We start from the raw sequence: 18,459 nt of genomic DNA, 5'->3' as shown, positions 1-18,459 counted from the left end.
AATCTGCTCAAGACAGTTAAGTTTGAGCATATACCGCAGTTGGGTGGATTTACGACCAGGGAAGGTGTGGACGACAACATCAACAATCGGGGAAGTCCACGGCGGTAGAGGCGAATGAAAAGTGATTGATAGATTTGTAAACAAAGGGGCACAGCAGTAGGTGTTAACATCTTCGAATTTAAAAATTTTCAATATAGCTAATTTTTTATTTGTGTGATCTGTTTTTTTTTTCAAGTAGGTCATTGTCCGTACAACTCTCTTTTGTGCAGTAACCAGAGATTATGTTTTTGAAGAGCTAGAGGCCCCGCCCCCCCATACTGTGTGACAGTGTATCAGGTGTTGGTAAACAAGATCATGATAGATTTCTTTCATTGCTGTGACAGTGAGTGACTGTCGAGTGTGATACAGACTATTAAAAAAAACACCAACTTCTTTCAATATTATGAGTTACTAGGCATCAATTAGAGAGTTTGAAAATCTTTCATTCACACGTAATTGTCAAAATATAAATCATATAAAAGTAGCGTAGAAAAAAAATTCTTTGCTGACCTTAAGCATAAATCAAGTACTATTTATTAACAGAGGCCTTGTTAACCTGTAAAAATACGCCGTTGTACCTTATATTTCTTATGTAATCCCTAATGAATTGTGTAAGGGGGATAGCGCGAACGCAGTCCCCCGCTAACAAAAATTGCGCACTCGAGTTAACCACATTTGGGTTAATCGCAAGGGTCAGCATCACCGGAGTGCAATGGTGAGCCTCGCCCTGGGAAAACCGCCTTCGTGATCACGGTATCTCCTGTGCCAGGTAAGTATGCCCTGAATTGTTCATCCTAAACCCTAACCTAACTTGACTGACTATCATTGTGCTGAACCATCTCTCTTATATTATTTATTTAAATTTATAAACCAATTATATGATAACTTTTTATATAATTCGTAATATGCTAAAATAAAAATTGTCACATTAAAAATGAGAGGCATATGATGGAAATAAACAAGTTTGGCTTTATAAACTATTCATTTCCATCAAAACACAAACATACGGGGTTAGAAAATTTTAACTATTGATAATTTTTTCGCGTTTTTCTTGTGTCTAATTCAATATGATTTCCCATTAGATCCAAAATAAAGTAATTAATAGTATCTCAACCATCAACTTTAGATTGATTTGCCAGGATAAGTTTGTATAGAGGTAAGCCAAGTTTTCTTCTGTAGCAAATTGATCCTGAAGTTTCTTCCTCTCACAATTAAGTCGTTTGGGATATTGCTTGTGTACTTTATCTATTAATTATGAGGAACTTGCTATCCAGTGAGGGCTATCCCTCCTAATATAAAACTGAACATTGTGGAAATACTTTATTTGGCATAGTAATGAGATCAATATAGCCCAGAATCATTTTATTGGAAAATTAACTAATAACCAAACTAGAAATTGATACAATTCCAAATTTTCTACAATTATATGCAATAAATATTTATACTTGAGGAAGCATTTTACAAATACTTCAGGAACTACTTCTCTGGGCGGAGCTTCATTTTTTCATGAAGGTTGGCATACACGGTTCATAAAGTAATTGTCTCAATCATTTAGGCACTATCATTTTTAGTGCAATTTATACTTTTCATAATGCAAGGGAAATTAGTTTTCCAGCTTCTATGTAAAAAATAAAATAACAAAAACAGCGGGTGTATTGTTGGTATCATAGTTAAAAAACATTGGCAACCGGCGTATCTCTTCATGGGGAAAGTACAGTGTAGGGTATGCGTCCTTCAGTCTGTCCCTCAAACATGCCAGTTTCTTCCTTCACTAACACTGGTCAATAATGTTCATAAAGAAAAAAGAAAGAAAGAATGAAAGAAAGAAATAACGAACAAAAGTGATTTTTTTTAAGATTAAGGAAAACTAAAAATTGTAAATGGTAATAGTAATAATAATTGGGAATATAATTACGGTTTTTGTTATTATAGATTACTAGTGTTGATGTATAAGGAGTTTGACTGTTTATCTGCAAACAGAACTCTAGATAAATTCTTGTTGCACCAATTTAAAACTAAAGTAAGGTTATTGTGTAATGTGCATTGCTTTGATTGCAACACAGCAATCGTCATCGCTTCTCGGCCTTTTGGCTAAGATCAAAGTGTAGTAAACACTTCCTTCTCTGGTTCGGGAATGTGCTCCACGGTATTTAGGTCACAATCCTTTTCAACCATCATGTGTTGGAAGTGTATTCTCTCCTTGCTTTATTGCTCGGCGACGGTTGTATTTGTACAGCCTCTGGATCTGTTTGCAATCATTGACATCGGTGATTTTCCTGCAAACACGACCAGGAAATCACCGATGTCAATGATTGCAAACAGATCCAGAGGCTGTACAAATACAACCGTCGCCGAGCAATACGGCTAATTGCCGATGGGAACGGCGCAAGATGTGAAATAAGCAAGGAGAGAATAGAGGAACACTTCCAACACATGATGGTTGAAAAGGATTGTGACCTAAATACCGTGGAGCACATTCCCGAACCGCCAGACGACAGACCAGAGATGGAAATGCAGCCCTTCACAGAGAAGGAAGTATTTACAAAACTAGCAGCAGCAGAGAATTCGTCACCAGGTGAAGACAGAATATCATATGAGAACTGGAGAAAGGCTGACCCAAGCTGCCAAGTTATGGCAGCCATATTCAACGTGTGTCTCAGAGCCAAGAGAATACCAGACTCCTGGAAACGATACAGAACAATACTTGTCCCCAAAAAAGGGGGTAACCCAGAAGTCGTTTCAAATTGGAGGCCTATAACACTGAGCCGCACAATATACAAGGTGTACACGGGATGCCTCACAGCACGACTCAGATGGTGGCTCGTTGACAACAAGGTACTGTGCGCTGCACAAAAAGGATTCATGCCAAGTGATGGGGTGATAGAACACAACTACATACTTCAGCATCACATGGACAATGCACGACGGAACAATGGCGATACCTGCATAGCAGCACTCGACTTGACCAATGCATTTGGCTCAGTGTCACTGGACCTCATTAAAAGAGCGCTCAACCGTATAGTGGTGGGACGAGATTTTGAAACAGTAGCAGGAGACATCATCAGTGGCAAGACGACAATAATCCTAACAAAGGAAGGAGAAACAGAAGAGATACCAGTGCAATGCGGTGTGCAACAGGGGTGCCCAATAAGTGGTCTCCTGTTCAATATAGCGGTCGAACCACTGTTGCGGAAAATCGCGGCCGAAGGAATGATACTGAACCAACAACACAAGCACCCATGCTTAGCATATGCAGACGATATAACCATCATTACAAAACAGCAAGATAATCTACAGCAACTCCTCTACATAGCAACAGAACAATGCAGTAGGATGGGACTGGACCTAAATCCTAGCAAAAGCTCATCATTGCACCTGTCCGGACGAAGACCTCGAGGAATGCGCCAGACACAGTTCTACGTTGGAGAAACGCCCATTCAATGGAAGAGCGATGGCGAAGCAACGCTCTTCTTGGGACGACCAGTTTGGTTCCATCTTCTGCCAAACATCCAAACAGTAGAGGAACTAATGCAACTCGGGACCAAAATACTGACAAGCAAGCTAGCACCGTGGCAGAGAATAGATGCAGTCAAGACATTCATGTTCCCGGCAGGAGTGCATGCAATGAGGACTTGGCAACTGAGGAAAACAGACTGGGCACACCTGGACAACGAAATGAAGACAATGCTTAAACACACGCTACATCTACCGTCAAGAGCGTCGAATGAGTACTTGTACGGAAGCAGTAAAGCTGGAGCGTGTGGTGTCCCACTCGCGGCAGAAGACTCTGACATTTTCCTGGTGGATACCGCATATAAATTACTCACGTCACCGGATCCTGACGTCAGGGAAATAGCCAGAGAAGAATGCCGGCGAGTGGCAACAATGAGAACACGACAGGAGCCAAGCATGACCGACGCGTGCATGTACTTAACACAGGGAGAGATGCAAACGCGAGGAGGAGACCACCAAACCATCTGGTCTAGAGCCAGGTGTGCCTCAGGCCGAATGGGGGTTTCCTGGATAGCAGAGGGAGGAGACAACATCAAGATAAAATGCACGGACTCCATCATTGAAGAAAAAGATAGAAGGAAGGTAGCCAAAACCATCCGGAGCCAGCGACGACAGATGAGAGATGAAGTTCTGCAGAATAAGCCTGACCAAGGGAAAGTGATGAAGCTCGTAGCACAAGAGAGAGCATCATCAGCATTTGTTCGAAATGGAGCGTATACAACCTTCGCAGACTGGCGTTTCATACACCGAGCAAGACTGAACCTGCTCCCCGTCAATGGAGCGAAGCGAGGCCAGAATAGGGATCGGAGATGTCGTCGGTGCAATAGAGAAGAAACGCTCCCACATGTAGTAAACCACTGCATGATACACTCTCGAGCCATGCAAAAGCGACATAATGCCCTGGTGGATAGAGTACGAAAAGCCGCAGTAGGTCGACATTGGAAGATCATGTCGGCAAATGAACGAGTACCAGGAGCAGCAGACAATGGACGTCCAGACCTGGTGATTGAAAGGAACCGAGAAGTGATCCTGATCGACGTCACCTGCCCATTCGAGAATGGACAAGAGGCATTTAAAGAACCAAGACTGAGGAAAGAAGAAAGTATGCAGAACTAGCAGCAGAGATGAGAAGACAATACCAGCAGGTGAAGGTGGCTGCATTCATAGTGGGACCCCTGGGAGCATACGACCCGGAGAACGAGAAGCTGATGAAGAGACTGGCATCAAAGGGATACCTGCGCCTCTTCAGGAAAGTGTGTGTAAGTGATGCCATTCGCTGGTCGAGAATGATTTATATAGAACATACCTCAGGGGCTAGACAGTATGTAGGGTGAAATAAACCCAAAGTCAAGATAGAAGAAAGAATAGGTTCTAGTTAGTGGAATAGGAACACTATGTATAAAATGTAATAGATAGTCAGCCAATTGTCACAAATTACTGGAATACCCAAACTATTGTAAATAAAAAACAATGTATCATTCTTTTAAATAAAATCTGTTCTTATCAGCTTAATATCTGATACGATCCCCATGTGGGATCTTCGATATTAAACTGATTTTTGGATCATGGCGAAGTGCTAGGGGCTTGCTCCATCTTTGCGGCGGATCGGCCCGGTATTGCAGTATCTCCGGGATCGGTCCACTCCCCATGGGGAGAAATTAAAGCAAATATATTACATTTTATTTAAAGATGGCCATGGGCATATAATGTCTTATAATCGCTGTATATATGTCACGGTCAGACACAGGTGCGACTTCTTTCTGGGTTGCAAAAAAGCAGGATGTAATTGTCCGTTTATTCGGTCCTTGGTAGGTTACAATATGCGGAGTTACACATGCATGAGTATGATGTGACAAACATGGATAAGAGGTGTGTTAGGACCTGGCAAGGATAACGTTGGATATAACATTAGGATAAATTCAGGCTCATTTCACAACATGAGTACAGTTAATATTTTGAAGTTCTCTATTGTGTCATGAGGACATAACACTCCATTTTTCTGTTTCAATCAAAGTTTTTAATCTCAAAAAAATGTCTCTATAATATACTGGAAAAAAATTTAGATTAACACGTTTTCCTAACAGACTATTAAAAACTTCTTTCAGTATTATGAGTTACTAGGCATCAATTGGAGAGTTTGAAAATCTTTTCATTCACACAAAATTGTCAAAATACAAATCATGTAAAAGTAGCGTAGAAAAAAATTCTTCGCTGACGCTTAAGCATAAATCAAGTACTATTTATTAACAGAGACCTTGTTAAGTGGTGCAAATACGCCGCTGCACCTTACTTTATATTTCGTTTAGAGTCCCTTATGATATGTATAAAGGGGATAGCGCGAACGCAGTCCCCCGCTAACAAAAATTGCACACCCGAGTTAACCACATTTGGGTTAATCGCAAGGGTCAGCATCACCGGAGTGCAATGGTGAGCCTCGCCCTGGGAAAACCGCCTTCGTGATCACGGTATCTCCTGTGCCAGGTAAGTATGCACGAACATGATCATCCTGAACCCTAACCTTACTTGACTGACCATCATTGCGCTGAACCTTCTTTTTTATGTTATTTTCCTCATTTTACAAACAAATAAAATGATTACTCTTTCTATAATTCGTAGTATGCTAAAATAAAAATTTCCAAATTAAAAATAAGAGCATGTGATAGAAATAAACAAGTTTGGCTTTATAAACTTTATTCATTTACAAACATACTGGGCTAGAAAATGTTAACTATTGATATTTATTTTCGCGTTTTTCTTGTGTCTAAATCAAGATGATTTCAAATTAGATCCAAAATAAAGTAATTAATAGTATCTCAACCACCATCTTTAGATTGATTTGCCAGGATAAGTTTGTTAAAGTATAGAGGTAAGCCAAGTTTTCTTCTATCTCAAATTGACCTTAAGTTTCTCCCTCTCACGATTAAGTCGTTTGGGGTATTACTTATAATATCAATTATGAGGAACTTGCTATCTAGTGAGGGCTATCCCTCCTAATATAAAACTGAACATTGTGGAACTACTTTCTTTGGCATAGTAACAAGATCAATATAGCCCAGTATCATTTTATTGGGAAATTGAATAATAACCAAACTAGAAATTGATACAATTCCAAATTTTCTTCAATTATATGCAAGAAATGTCTATACTTATGTAATCATTTTACAAATACTTCAGGAACTACTTTTCTGGGCGGAGCTTCATTCTTTCATGAAGGTTGGCATACAAGGTTCATAAAGTAATCGTCTCACGCATTTAGGCACTTTCATTTTTAGTGCAATTTATATTTTTCGGAAATGTGTTTTCCAGTTACTATGTAAAAATAAAATAAAATAAAATAAAAACAGCGGGTTTGTTGGTGGTACCATAGTAAAAAAAAACAGTGGCAACGGGCGTATCTCTACGTGGGGAAAGTACAGTAAATGTGTTCTTCAGTCTGCCCCTCAAACATGCCAGTTTCTTCCTTCACTAACACTGGTCAATAAGAGCTCCTAAACAAAGGAAGAAGGCATTAATGATAGTGATTAAGGAAAACTGAAAATTGTAAATGGTAACATAGCCATGAAGTGTAAAGAATAGTAAATTAATTGGTTACATAATTACAACTTTTGTTATTATAGATTTTAAATGTTGATGTATAAGGAATTCGAATGTTTATCTGCAAACAAAACTCGAGATAGATCCTTGTTGCACCAATTTACAGGTGAAGCGAAGTAAGAATATTACCTAATGTGCATTAATTTAATTGCAACAGCTAAAAAACAAAAAACACGTCTCCGCAAGGTGGATAGCCCACCTGCTGTTAACCTTCTCCTCTACTTCCCACTTCTAAACTTTACCTTGTACTATACCCTTCTCCCACTCTCAGAGCCACTGCTCTCTTCTCTCCGTATAATCATCATCATCAGCTTTGGAATCGCTTTCTCGGCCTTTTGGCTAAGATCAAAGTGTAGTATATATTCTTATTTCTCTCTTTTGCTACTTCCATACTTAGTACTAGTTGCGGGACCTGCTTCTCGGCCTTTTGGCTAAGATCAAAGTGTAGTATATATTCTTATTTCTCTCTTTTGCTACTTCCATACTTAGTACTAGTTGCGGGACCTGCTTCTCGGCCTTTTGGCTAAGATCAAAGTGTAGTATCTGTTCTTATCAGCTTAATGGAGAGTACATAATCAGGTTCTTTTTGCATGGAAGGAAGAACACAGATTTGGACTTTCTGGGGGTGAAAGTAACAGAGTTTACTCCTTTGTTGTTTTAGGCTGCGAGCAGGGAACCCGGTATTTCTCCATTGCTGTGGTTATTACTAATACCATGCAGTGAGAGGAAACATACCGGGGGTGCCCTGCAAAGCCCCAAAACCTGGTCCCACGGGACCCCACGTGGGTGCTTCTCACACGTGGCTATTCCCTCCTCTCTGTACTTCCTTACTTCGTACTGGCTGAGGGACCTGCACTCATAGAAGTGTATTCGTCCCAAAGTCCCTCCCCGGTAAACCATCACCTTGCGATCGAGTGGGTTTGTGATGGCGAAAGGGAGGTCGGTACACAACTCTCGGCCGATCCTCCAGGAATACCGTGATAGTGCGGGTACACCCTGGTAAGGGGGTTGTCATGTGTGTGTGGGTGTTCGTGTGGGTAAGGCAAGATGGACGACGAAGGGCCAAGAGGAAGAAACGAAGGAGAAGATGTGGGATGGAGAGCCGGAACACCTGCGACAGGCGAGCCAGTACAAATCGGTGGGAGCGGCGGAGACTCTGACTCAACGGACGGCGGGGGAATGGATGCTCTCCCCCGCCCGAGCGGGGATCGGCAGCCGGAAAGAAGAAACCGAATGCTGACCATATGGTTTCCTGCACCACCATCCTTCAAATGCACAGAGAGGACGCAGGGATGCCCATGGGAATGTGCATCATCGGGGTGGTCTGGCTGCAAGCAATCACTAGTCCGACATCTAAAGGAAGCCCACAACAAGAAAATCAACGAATATATGAACATGTGTGCAGGGTGCTATCTGGTACTGACTATCCGGCCAAGCAATCACACGTGCATCCTCAACAGGCAGATGAGGGAGGAGCAAAGGGATCCCCATTTTCGTTTCCAGTGCGACGTGCAATACTGCCACTACTCTGCCCCAACAAAGAGAGGAGTGAACAACCACAAGGCAGCAACACATGTACGGCAGCGGAGGAGGAGAGACAACCAACGTCAGGCGGAGCAACGACAGGGGAACCAACAGCCTGAAGGCAATCCAGCAAGCGCCCAGCCCACACAGGAAGTTGGGGAAAATAGGGATAACGAGCAGAGGGAGCAGCCACAGAATGACGAGCAACAGCAGCAAAGAGAAACACAAGGGCAACGAGAAAGGCACAGATGGACCCCCCCACCCAGGGATGGAGAAGTGGAAGGACCAGAGACACCACGCCCCGTCTCAGGGAGAAGTACACCAGTGTCACCGCTGAGCCCAGACGATCAAGAAACGCGACTGAGGTCTATAACGCCGAGCCAGCTGCTCCAAAATGAACCCTCACCAGGAGAGGAATCACAGCACGCAGGGGACCTGACACCCCTCTTGCACATTCCAAGAATGCCACTGTCACCTCTAAGCCCTGATGAACAACATGGGGGAGACAGTACCCAAACAGGGGAACAGATAATGCAAAGTCAAGAAACAAATGAAGGAAGCCAAAGTAATCTCAGTGAATCCCTTACACCACTATCGCAAAGTGAAGCAACCCAAACACTAAGTGGTGAAGGCAACATACAGGAGCATATTGGCATAACTCCTGAACCAAATGAAGAGCGAGATGAAGCTGAGGGGACATGGATACTGGACCCGTTTCTGGGCATACTGTATGAGATCCAGCGGAACCCGGACTGGGCAAGATTTGAAGAAGTACTGATTGAGATCGAGGTAGCAATCCAAGCGGCAAACAGGATAAACATCTCTCAAGGACAGAACACGACCAGGAAAATCACCGATGTTAATGATTGCAAACAGATCCAGAGGCTGTACAAATACAACCGTCGCCGAGCAATACGGCTAATTGTCGAAGGGAACGGCGCAAGATGTGAAATAAGCAAGGAGAGAATAGAGGAACACTTCCAACACATGATGGTCGAAAAGGAATGTGACCTAAATACCGTGGAGCACATTCCCGAACCGCCAGACGACAGAACAGAGATGGAAATGCAGCCCTTCACAGAGCAGGAAGTATTTACAAAACTAGCAGCAGCAGAGAATTCGTCACCAGGTGAAGACAGAATATCATATGATAACTGGAGAAAGGCTGACCCAAGATGCCGAGTTATGGCAGCCATATTCAACGTGTGTCTCAGAGCCAAGAGAATACCAGACTCCTGGAAACGATACAGAACAATACTTGTCCCCAAAAAAGGTGGTAACCCAGAAGTCGTTGCAAATTGGAGGCCTATAACACTGAGCCGCACAATATACAAGGTGTACACGGGATGCCTCACAGCACGACTCAGAAGGTGGCTCGTTGACAACGAGGTACTGTGCGCTGCACAGAAAGGATTCATGCCAAGTGATGGGGTGATAGAACACAACTACATACTTCAACATCACATGGACGATGCACGACGGAACAATGGCGATACCTGCATAGCAGCACTCGACTTGACCAATGCATTTGGCTCAGTGTCACTGGACCTCATTAAAAGAGCGCTCAACCGTATTGGGGTGGGACGGGATTTTGAAACAGTAGCAGAAGACATCATCAGTGGCAAGACGACAAGAATCTTAACAAAGGAAGGAGAAACAGATGAGATACCAGTGCAATGCGGTGTGCAACAGGGGTGCCCAATAAGTGGTCTCCTGTTCAATATAGCAGTCGAACCACTGTTGCGGAAAATCGCGGCCGAAGGAATGATACTGAACCAACAACACAAGCACCCATGCTTAGCATATGCAGACGATATAACCATCATTACAAAACAGCAAGATAATCTACAGCAACTCCTCTGCATAGCAACAGAACAATGCAGTAGGATGGGACTGGACCTAAATCCTAGCAAAAGCTCATCATTGCACCTGTCTGGACGAAGACCTCGAGGAATGCGCCAGACACAGTTCTACGTTGGAGAAACGCCCATTAAATGGAAGAGCGATGGCGAAGCAACGCTCTTCTTGGGACGACCAGTTGGGTTCCATCTTCTGCCAAACATCCAAACAGTAGAGGAACTAATGCAACTCGGGACCAAAATACTGACAAGCAAGCTAGCACCGTGGCAGAGAATAGATGCAGTCAAGACATTCATGTTCCCGGCAGGAGTGCATGCAATGAGGACTTGGCAACTGAGGAAAACAGACTGGGCACACCTGGACAACGAAATGAAGACAATGCTGAAACACACGCTACATCTACCGTCAAGAGCGTCGAATGAGTACCTGTACGGAAGCAGTAAAGCTGGAGCGTGTGGTGTCCCACTCGCGGCAGAAGACTCTGACATTTTCCTGGTGGATACCGCATATAAATTACTCACGGGACCGGATCCTGACGTCAGGGAAATAGCCAGAGAAGAATGCCGGCGAGTGGCAACAATGAGAACACGACAGGAGCCAAGCATGACCGACGCATGCATTTACTTAACACAGGGAGAGATGCAAACGCGAGGAGGAGACCACCAAACCATCTGGTCTAGAGCCAGATGTGCCTCAGGCCGAATGGGGGTTTCCTGGATAGCAGAGGGAAGAGACAACATCAAGATAAAATGCACGGACTCCATCATTGAAGAAAAAGATAGAAGGAAGGTAGCCAAAACCATCCGGAGCCGGCGATGACAGATGAGAGATGAAGTTCTGCAGAATAAGCCTGACCAAGGGAAAGTGATGAAGCTCGTAGCACAGGAGAGAGCATCATCAGCATTTGTTCGAAATGGAGCGTATACAACCTTCGCAGACTGGCGTTTCATACACCGAGCAAGACTGAACCTACTCCCCGTCAATGGAGCGAAGCGAGGCCAGAATAGGGATCGGAGATGTCGTCGGTGCAATAGAGAAGAAACGCTCCCACATGTAGTAAACCACTGCATGATACACGCTCGAGCCATGCAAAAGCGACATAATGCCCTGGTGGATAGAGTACGAAAAGCCGCAGAAGGTCGACATTGGAAGATCATGTCGGCAAATGAACGAGTACCAGGAGCACCAGACAATGGACGTCCAGACCTGGTGATTGAAAAGAACCGAGAAGTGATCCTGATCGACGTCACCTGCCCATTCGAGAATGGACAAGAGGCATTTAAAGAAGCAAGACTGAGGAAAGAAGAAAAGTATACAGAACTGGCAGCAGAGATGAGAAGACAATACCAGCAGGTGAAGGTGGCTGCATTCATAGTGGGACCCCTGGGAGCATACGACCCGGAGAATCAGAAGCTGATGAGGCGACTGGCATCAAAGGGATACCTGCGCCTCTTCAGGAAACTGTGTGTAAGTGATGCCATTCGCTGGTCGAGAATGATTTATATAGAACATGCCTCAGGTGCTAGACAGTATGTAGGGTGAAATAAACCCAAAGTCAAGATAGAAGAAAGAATAGGTTCTAGTTAGTGGAATAGGAACACTATGTATAAAATGAAATAGATAGTCAGCCTGTACTGCGCACATCATTGTCATCCCTAAAAATCCCATCTAATTCATATTACGCTACATAACATTCAAATGCACCGCGCTTGTAGAACCCCAGAAAACGGGAAACATTGAGAAAGGACAACTCACCTACTCAAGGTTCCTAGACCATGTGTGGTATTGTACCCAGGTATAATTATATCATATCAAGTGTATGTATTCATAGCATTAAGGATCACTCAGGGTAGGCATAAGATGAATGTTAAAGTCCAGTTGAGCCGGACTAGGGTACTGTAAGACTAAGTGTGGAGCAGGGTTTGAAGGTCCTACTATTTACGTCTGTGAGCGTGTAGCGAACCTAACTCCAACAGATATCATATGAAAATACATGAGAACAATGATCTGGAAAAAGGATAAATGTATCAGAACTATGTGAGGTGTTGACAGTGATCTAGAAACTATACTGGAAAGGAAATATCGTGTATGCGTCGGTATGAATTTAATACACCTCGTAGCCTCACGTGACATATACCCACGACAGGTACAGTGATCAGAGAATCTTATGTCTGTGTTCAAATAGTGCATTGTGTGAGAGGAGGATCCCTCATTACAGTTTTTAAGTGAAGTTGATACACCCCCGCCATGATCATTCGGCTTTTGTTTCAAGGCGCGTCATGTACCCGCCTCAGATGCCCCGTTGATATTAAAAATCCCAGGCATTTAACCAAGCACTAGCAAACCAAGACCTGACCTTAGTGTGTAATTTAGGATTAATATATGTGTTTATAAGAAATGAGTGACAATATACCGTAAAGTGTTCAGGTGAGAACCATAAACAAAAGTGTAAATTGAGGATTGGAAACTGTAGGCCTATGTGACGAGAAGCGGCGGGAAGCCGGCCTTAGTCTTTCCCGTTCTGCCGTCACCACAGGTGCCACGTGGTCGGGGTATCTTGCCGCCCGACCGCCATTGTCTCCTTGAGCGCCACACCAGGTGGGGAATTACTCCCCACTATACCAGTCCACTATGAGCCGGTGGATTCCCAGCGCACCACTCCACATGAATAGTCACAACTAAGGAAACCGTGAGAAACTGCGGTCGTCACTTGGAGCGACCTATAATACCAGGCGTAGAAATAGTGCTGGTATGTCTCTAGGTGAAGCCCTCGTCTTTACCCACCGAGGGCGGTGTGCGAACGAGGTGCCCGTTGTGTATACCTAAAAGTCACAAGGAGTCACATACTTGCAGGTATGGAGTGTAACAGGTGTGTTGAGATGGTGCTACTATGTATGATAACCGACGGTGCTAAAATCCACACCAGTGGAGCAGTCTGATGTGTTAAGGGATATTGTAAGAAGGAACGACCGAGAGTCTGGAGCCCAGCTGGGTAACCAAAATTCCGTTGTTCTTCTGAGGAAGGCCAATTCATGTATGTTTTTTTACCAGTATGTGTTATAAGGAATAAATCAATTAAGACATGTTATGGTTTCCCCCTTCTTTACCCTCATCGATCTGGTCAATGGAAAACCTAACCCAATGCCAAGTCCATTCTGCCTGCTACCTAACGAGCTACATGCTGTCCAGAGGGGGTCTGGTGGCAGCGACCCTTAGACATTAAGATTAGAGTTAAATTATCCCCTTAAATTTAGTGACCCCAGATCTGGCAGTATAAGCCAATGGTCACAAATAACTGGAATACCCAAACTATTGTAAATAAAAAACTCTGTATCATTCTTTTAAATAAAATATATTCTTATTTCTCTCTTTTGCTACTTCCATACTTAGTACTAGTTGCGGGACCTGCTTCTCGGCCTTTTGGCTGAGCTGTGTGCTGGATGCCATCTTGTACTGAATTCCCGGCCAGGCAATCACGAATGTATCGTCAAGAGGCAGATGAGGGAGGAGCAAAGGGTTTGCCATTTTCGATTCCAGTGTGATGTGCAATACTGCCCCAACAAAGAGAGGCTTGATCAACCACAAAGTAGCCAGACATGTCCGACAGTGGAGGAGGAGGAGGAGAGACAATCAACGTCAGGTGGAGCAAGGACAGCGGAACCAACAGGATGCCTTTTGGCTAAGATCAAAGTGTAGTATCTGTTCTTATCAGCTTAACGGGGAGTACATAATCAGTGTCCTTTTTACATAGAAGAAAGAACACAGATTTGGACTTTCTAAGAGGTGAAAGTATGAGAGTTGACTATACTATATTTTAGGAGGCGGGCAGGGAACCCGGTATTTCTCCATTGCTGTGGTTATTACTAAGACCATGCAGTGAGAGGAAACATACCGGGGGTACCCCAAAACCTGGTCCCGGAACCGGAAAGGTAACCCGGGACCCCACATGGGTGCTTCATTGTACCATGCTTTGGGATTTTGTATTTGCAGGCATCCTCGCAGAGCGTCCTTAGCGGAGCTGGCATAATCGACGAAGAGTGTCTCTAATTTCAAAGCATCAAGTATCTGCGGCATCCCAACGTGTCGCTGGAAGGGTTCCTTGAGCTTCCAGTATTCACCACAAGTTCCTCCGCTGAACTTCGGCGTCGGCCTTTGGGAGAACCTCATATTTTCTAACAGTTCTCTCACCCAGCCCTCGGACCTCGGCAGGTCGTCCTTTTGGTCCTTCATCAACGTTAGTGGTTTCGGTGAGCGAGCTTGATGCTCGGAAGTACTACTGCGCTCCCCCTGGTGAAATGTTCCCGGCTCCGCGGTTAAGGTGAGCACCGGGAGTCCTCTTGGAGTATATAGCGTTTTTTCGTCAGTTTTGGTTTGAGGAAGGTCGTGTCTCTGGTAGTGATAACACCTTTCCGCGATCTTCTGTTGTTGTTGAGCAAACGGCTCACTTCTCTCCATATCATTATCATCATCTGCGCAGTGTTTCCATTTTCGTGTTATGATCATGTAAATAGAAGTTTTGGTGCTATTTCATAAAATCCATCTGGAGCTAAGCGTGTGCTCCACCATTACCGAAATGAATTGTAAACCTGTCTGGGGATTTTACTGAAAGAATATCATTATTTTAACGTAATATAAAACAGTACAGTATATTTCAATCCAAAGTTTCTCAAGTTCAATCTTTTACTTAAAATACTGTACTTGCAAGTGGTTTATGGGAATAAGATTAGTAATTTGCCTAAAATAAACACCTTGCATGTATATTGTGACGGTTCAGTTGTGTCAAGTGGCAGGGCAGGGTGTGGGATCCTTATAAACCAGTACACAGAACAAGGTACTGATGACACGAAAATTGGACAACGGCCGAGCAATTTTAGATCATCAACACAAGCCGAGTTATATGCATTGTTAGTAGGATTAGAAAATGTTGTAAAGAGGAATAAAGATATATATTTTTTTGTTGATAGTAGGGCAGCTTTAGATTCTTTGAGCAGCGGGAGTTCAGTCTTTGAACACATTATTGGTTTATGTAGAAAAATTGTAAATACAATAAGGAAAAAAGGCCATAGTTTTCGATTTGTATGGGCCCCTTCACATGTGGGGATTGGTCTTAATGAAGCAGTAGATATAATAGCAAAAAGAGTCACGGAAAAGGCCGAGATTGACAAAATATGTATTAAAACTTTGAAAAAATTATGAGCAAATTGCGGAAAATACAATCAATAGAAGATAATTTAAAAAGGAATGAAATATATGAGAAAAGTGAAACAATGAAACATTACTATCATGTTCTCATGAACACAAATTTTACAAATAGGAAAGATAGGAGCAGGTGGAAAGATTCGGTGTGTATGAGGTTAAGATTAGGGTATAAATATTACTAGGAACTTGGAGCCGAGAGAAGTGAACGGGATATGGAATGTAGAGTTTGTAGAACATCCAGGTCCCATACCCTGCCACATGGGATGCCCATTTCTTAATGTATATAGAAATGCCCAGATAAATAATGTCTCCAAGCAAATAGAATGGATGGTTAAAAATAGGAAAGTAGATGAAATATTCAAGAAATATAGAAATTTTGCATCTGGAATATAACTATGCACTATACAAGATATATCTGTATTAGGGATTTATGTGAGTCCTGAGAGGGACATTCCTGGACTGGGGTGGCGGACGACTTAAGTCACTTCATCCCTTTGAAATGTATTTTTTTTTATCTCAATAAACGTATCAATCAACTACGTGAAAATGAGACTACGAACTCATTTTACTTTCCTAAGATCCTTTTTTCAAACTTCGCTGTGACTGAGCTATCGAAGACCAGAATTAAATTGATTTCAAGGTTCAAGATGGCAGTCCCTGGTGAACGTTCCGGAGCGTTAGACAAGTAGTATTAGGTTACACCCGTTAGATTTTCAGAGATACGTGGCGTGAGAGTCCCCTTCAGGATAATTAATTAATTTCTTAATTAACACCCTTACAACAATTTCACCATGAACATCAGATTCTGTGATGTTCATATATGAAAAGGGGGTGACTTCAGCCACAGTTAACAATTACTGGCATCTCTAGGGATGACGTCAATGATACCTCATTCTTAAAGTAGATTCTACCCTGACTTATATTGACAATTTCACTAACAGTAAATACAATAGAAGCTTTCAACATCAGTCACAAAGGATCTTGAACGCTTCATCTGTAATCAGACATCTCTAAGTTGACGCAAAGTAAGGGTGTTCTCTCACCAATTCAAATTTCATGAACACCCTGTGCGGTATTTTGGAATACCTGAGTCTCTCCGGAGGACTCCGTTCTCCCGAAGTGGTTAGAGAACAAATATTTCAAGTAGGGAACTCAAAAGGTTTACAGATTTCAATTCAATTTCAATATTTTTTATTTCTTGATAGAGGAAGCGGGATCCTAGTGCTGTCCCTAGGTACCCTTGGTTTGTTTGAAGTCTAGAGCAATTTTTAATAAGTGCATGAAATTAATTTTATGACAGATCTGTATTCTCCCAACCTGATTTAGATATGTAATAGTCGGGATAATTGTTCCATCCAGGACGTTGTATATGTGAATAGATTTTTTTTTTTTTACTACATTAGATTACATACACTTGATTACGATATTGTATGATTCTTTTCAGCTAATTTGAATTAGTTTTGTGAGCCCATGTGAATGGGCTAAGAAAAAATTAATTAAGACTCATTGAGTTGTTCCCCCCCACGGAAATCTTTAGTAAAAGGCGAAAGATTTATGCGTTCTGAAGGGAAACCAGAGCTATGGTCGCAAACTTGTTCAAGACCCCAACAAACATTAACTTAGAACATACATGGAGTTGTAGTTCCAGTCAAGAAAGACATTAAAGGTTTTATTGTCCAGTGTCTAGAAGAGTTTTAAAATAAGATTTACAAGTCCTTCGTAACATTTAAGACTACCGTGATTGGCAGTCAAAAGTGGTATTACTTAATGTGGATTTTCTTTAAGAGGATTTAATTTTCATAATTCCTTTAAATCTGAACAAATATAGCAAATCAACGAGAATGTTATTGTTACAATGTTATGACTGCGCTTCAACTAAGGTCTTTAAGGGCATAACTTAGTTCATAAATGTTCTGTTTTATAATATGGCCCTCATTGTGCAACCGTTTAGTCATAATTAATAATAATCTAATATAATGAAAATAAACCTGGATCTTGATTATAGAAATGCTTTTATTCTTATGTAATATAAGTTATTTCAATGGTGATAACCACCGGTCTCTCATGTCTACCTACCACTATTACGCCTGTATGAAACTGGTAACTTCAGGTCCGCAGGAGTAGCAGTCCAATAAATCTTAAAAAAAAAAACAAAAAAAAAAACATTAAATAATTATTATAGCGCTTGAAATACTATCTACTGTTATATCAAAACATGAACGAGAAGAAAAGTCAAAAGCTAGCGAGCTACAACTTAAATTATTAGTATAAAAGATCAATAAAGAATTTTAAAATACAGCATGTCTAGTTGAGCCCGGATACTTTAACTCTCCTAATTTCCTTCAAACTTTCCCCTCATTTACGTCCACCTAACCCCCTCCCCCCCCGCCCCAATACTTCCAAAGTACTTCCAACAAAAACCCAGCAACAAATATTAGCCCTTCATCCTTATCTACAGGCTTCAAGTCAAGTTTGATAACGTAAAAAAAAACAAAAAAACATAGGAAAAAAATGCTTCTGTAACAGTGCCATGTAAATTGTCATGTTTTAGAGAAAATCTATGAGAATCTAGTTTAGACAATATTCCTGCCAAAAAGCCATTATAGAGGCATATTACACCAAAAAGAGCCTGCCTATGTGCCTACATCTTAGCCAATCACCGTGACTTCTAAGTGTGACGCGAAAGGCGCAGCTGAGCTGTTTTTTTTTTTTTTTTTTATTGGACACCCC

The 18,459-nt window shown here is 42.3% G+C and overlaps 4 non-coding genes and 1 pseudogene across 4 annotated transcripts; 2 read left to right on the top strand and 3 right to left on the bottom strand.

Annotated features, from left to right (window-relative positions):
- Positions 1-653: 653 nt before the first annotated feature.
- Positions 654-816, bottom strand: LOC121859010. Its single transcript, XR_006087591.1, has one exon. It is a non-coding gene; the product is annotated as a U1 spliceosomal RNA (small nuclear RNA).
- Positions 817-5,026: 4,210 nt separating this feature from the next.
- On the top strand, positions 5,027-5,199 carry LOC121859012 (annotated as a pseudogene).
- A 679-nt stretch (positions 5,200-5,878) lies between these two features.
- Positions 5,879-6,041, bottom strand: LOC121859011. Its single transcript, XR_006087592.1, has one exon. It is a non-coding gene; the product is annotated as a U1 spliceosomal RNA (small nuclear RNA).
- Positions 6,042-7,649: 1,608 nt separating this feature from the next.
- LOC121859014 lies at positions 7,650-7,851 on the top strand. Its single transcript, XR_006087593.1, has one exon. It is a non-coding gene; the product is annotated as a U2 spliceosomal RNA (small nuclear RNA).
- A 9,343-nt stretch (positions 7,852-17,194) lies between these two features.
- Positions 17,195-17,310, bottom strand: LOC121859015. The gene has a single exon (XR_006087594.1). It is a non-coding gene; the product is annotated as a U5 spliceosomal RNA (small nuclear RNA).
- Positions 17,311-18,459: the final 1,149 nt, after the last annotated feature.

Source organism: Homarus americanus, unplaced genomic scaffold, assembly GCF_018991925.1.
Source record: "Homarus americanus isolate GMGI-L3 unplaced genomic scaffold, GMGI_Hamer_2.0 scaffold21676, whole genome shotgun sequence".
NCBI classification, from domain to species: domain Eukaryota; kingdom Metazoa; phylum Arthropoda; class Malacostraca; order Decapoda; family Nephropidae; genus Homarus; species Homarus americanus.
Note: the sequence above shows the minus strand (reverse complement) of the source record. Positions and strands in the feature narration are given on the sequence as shown.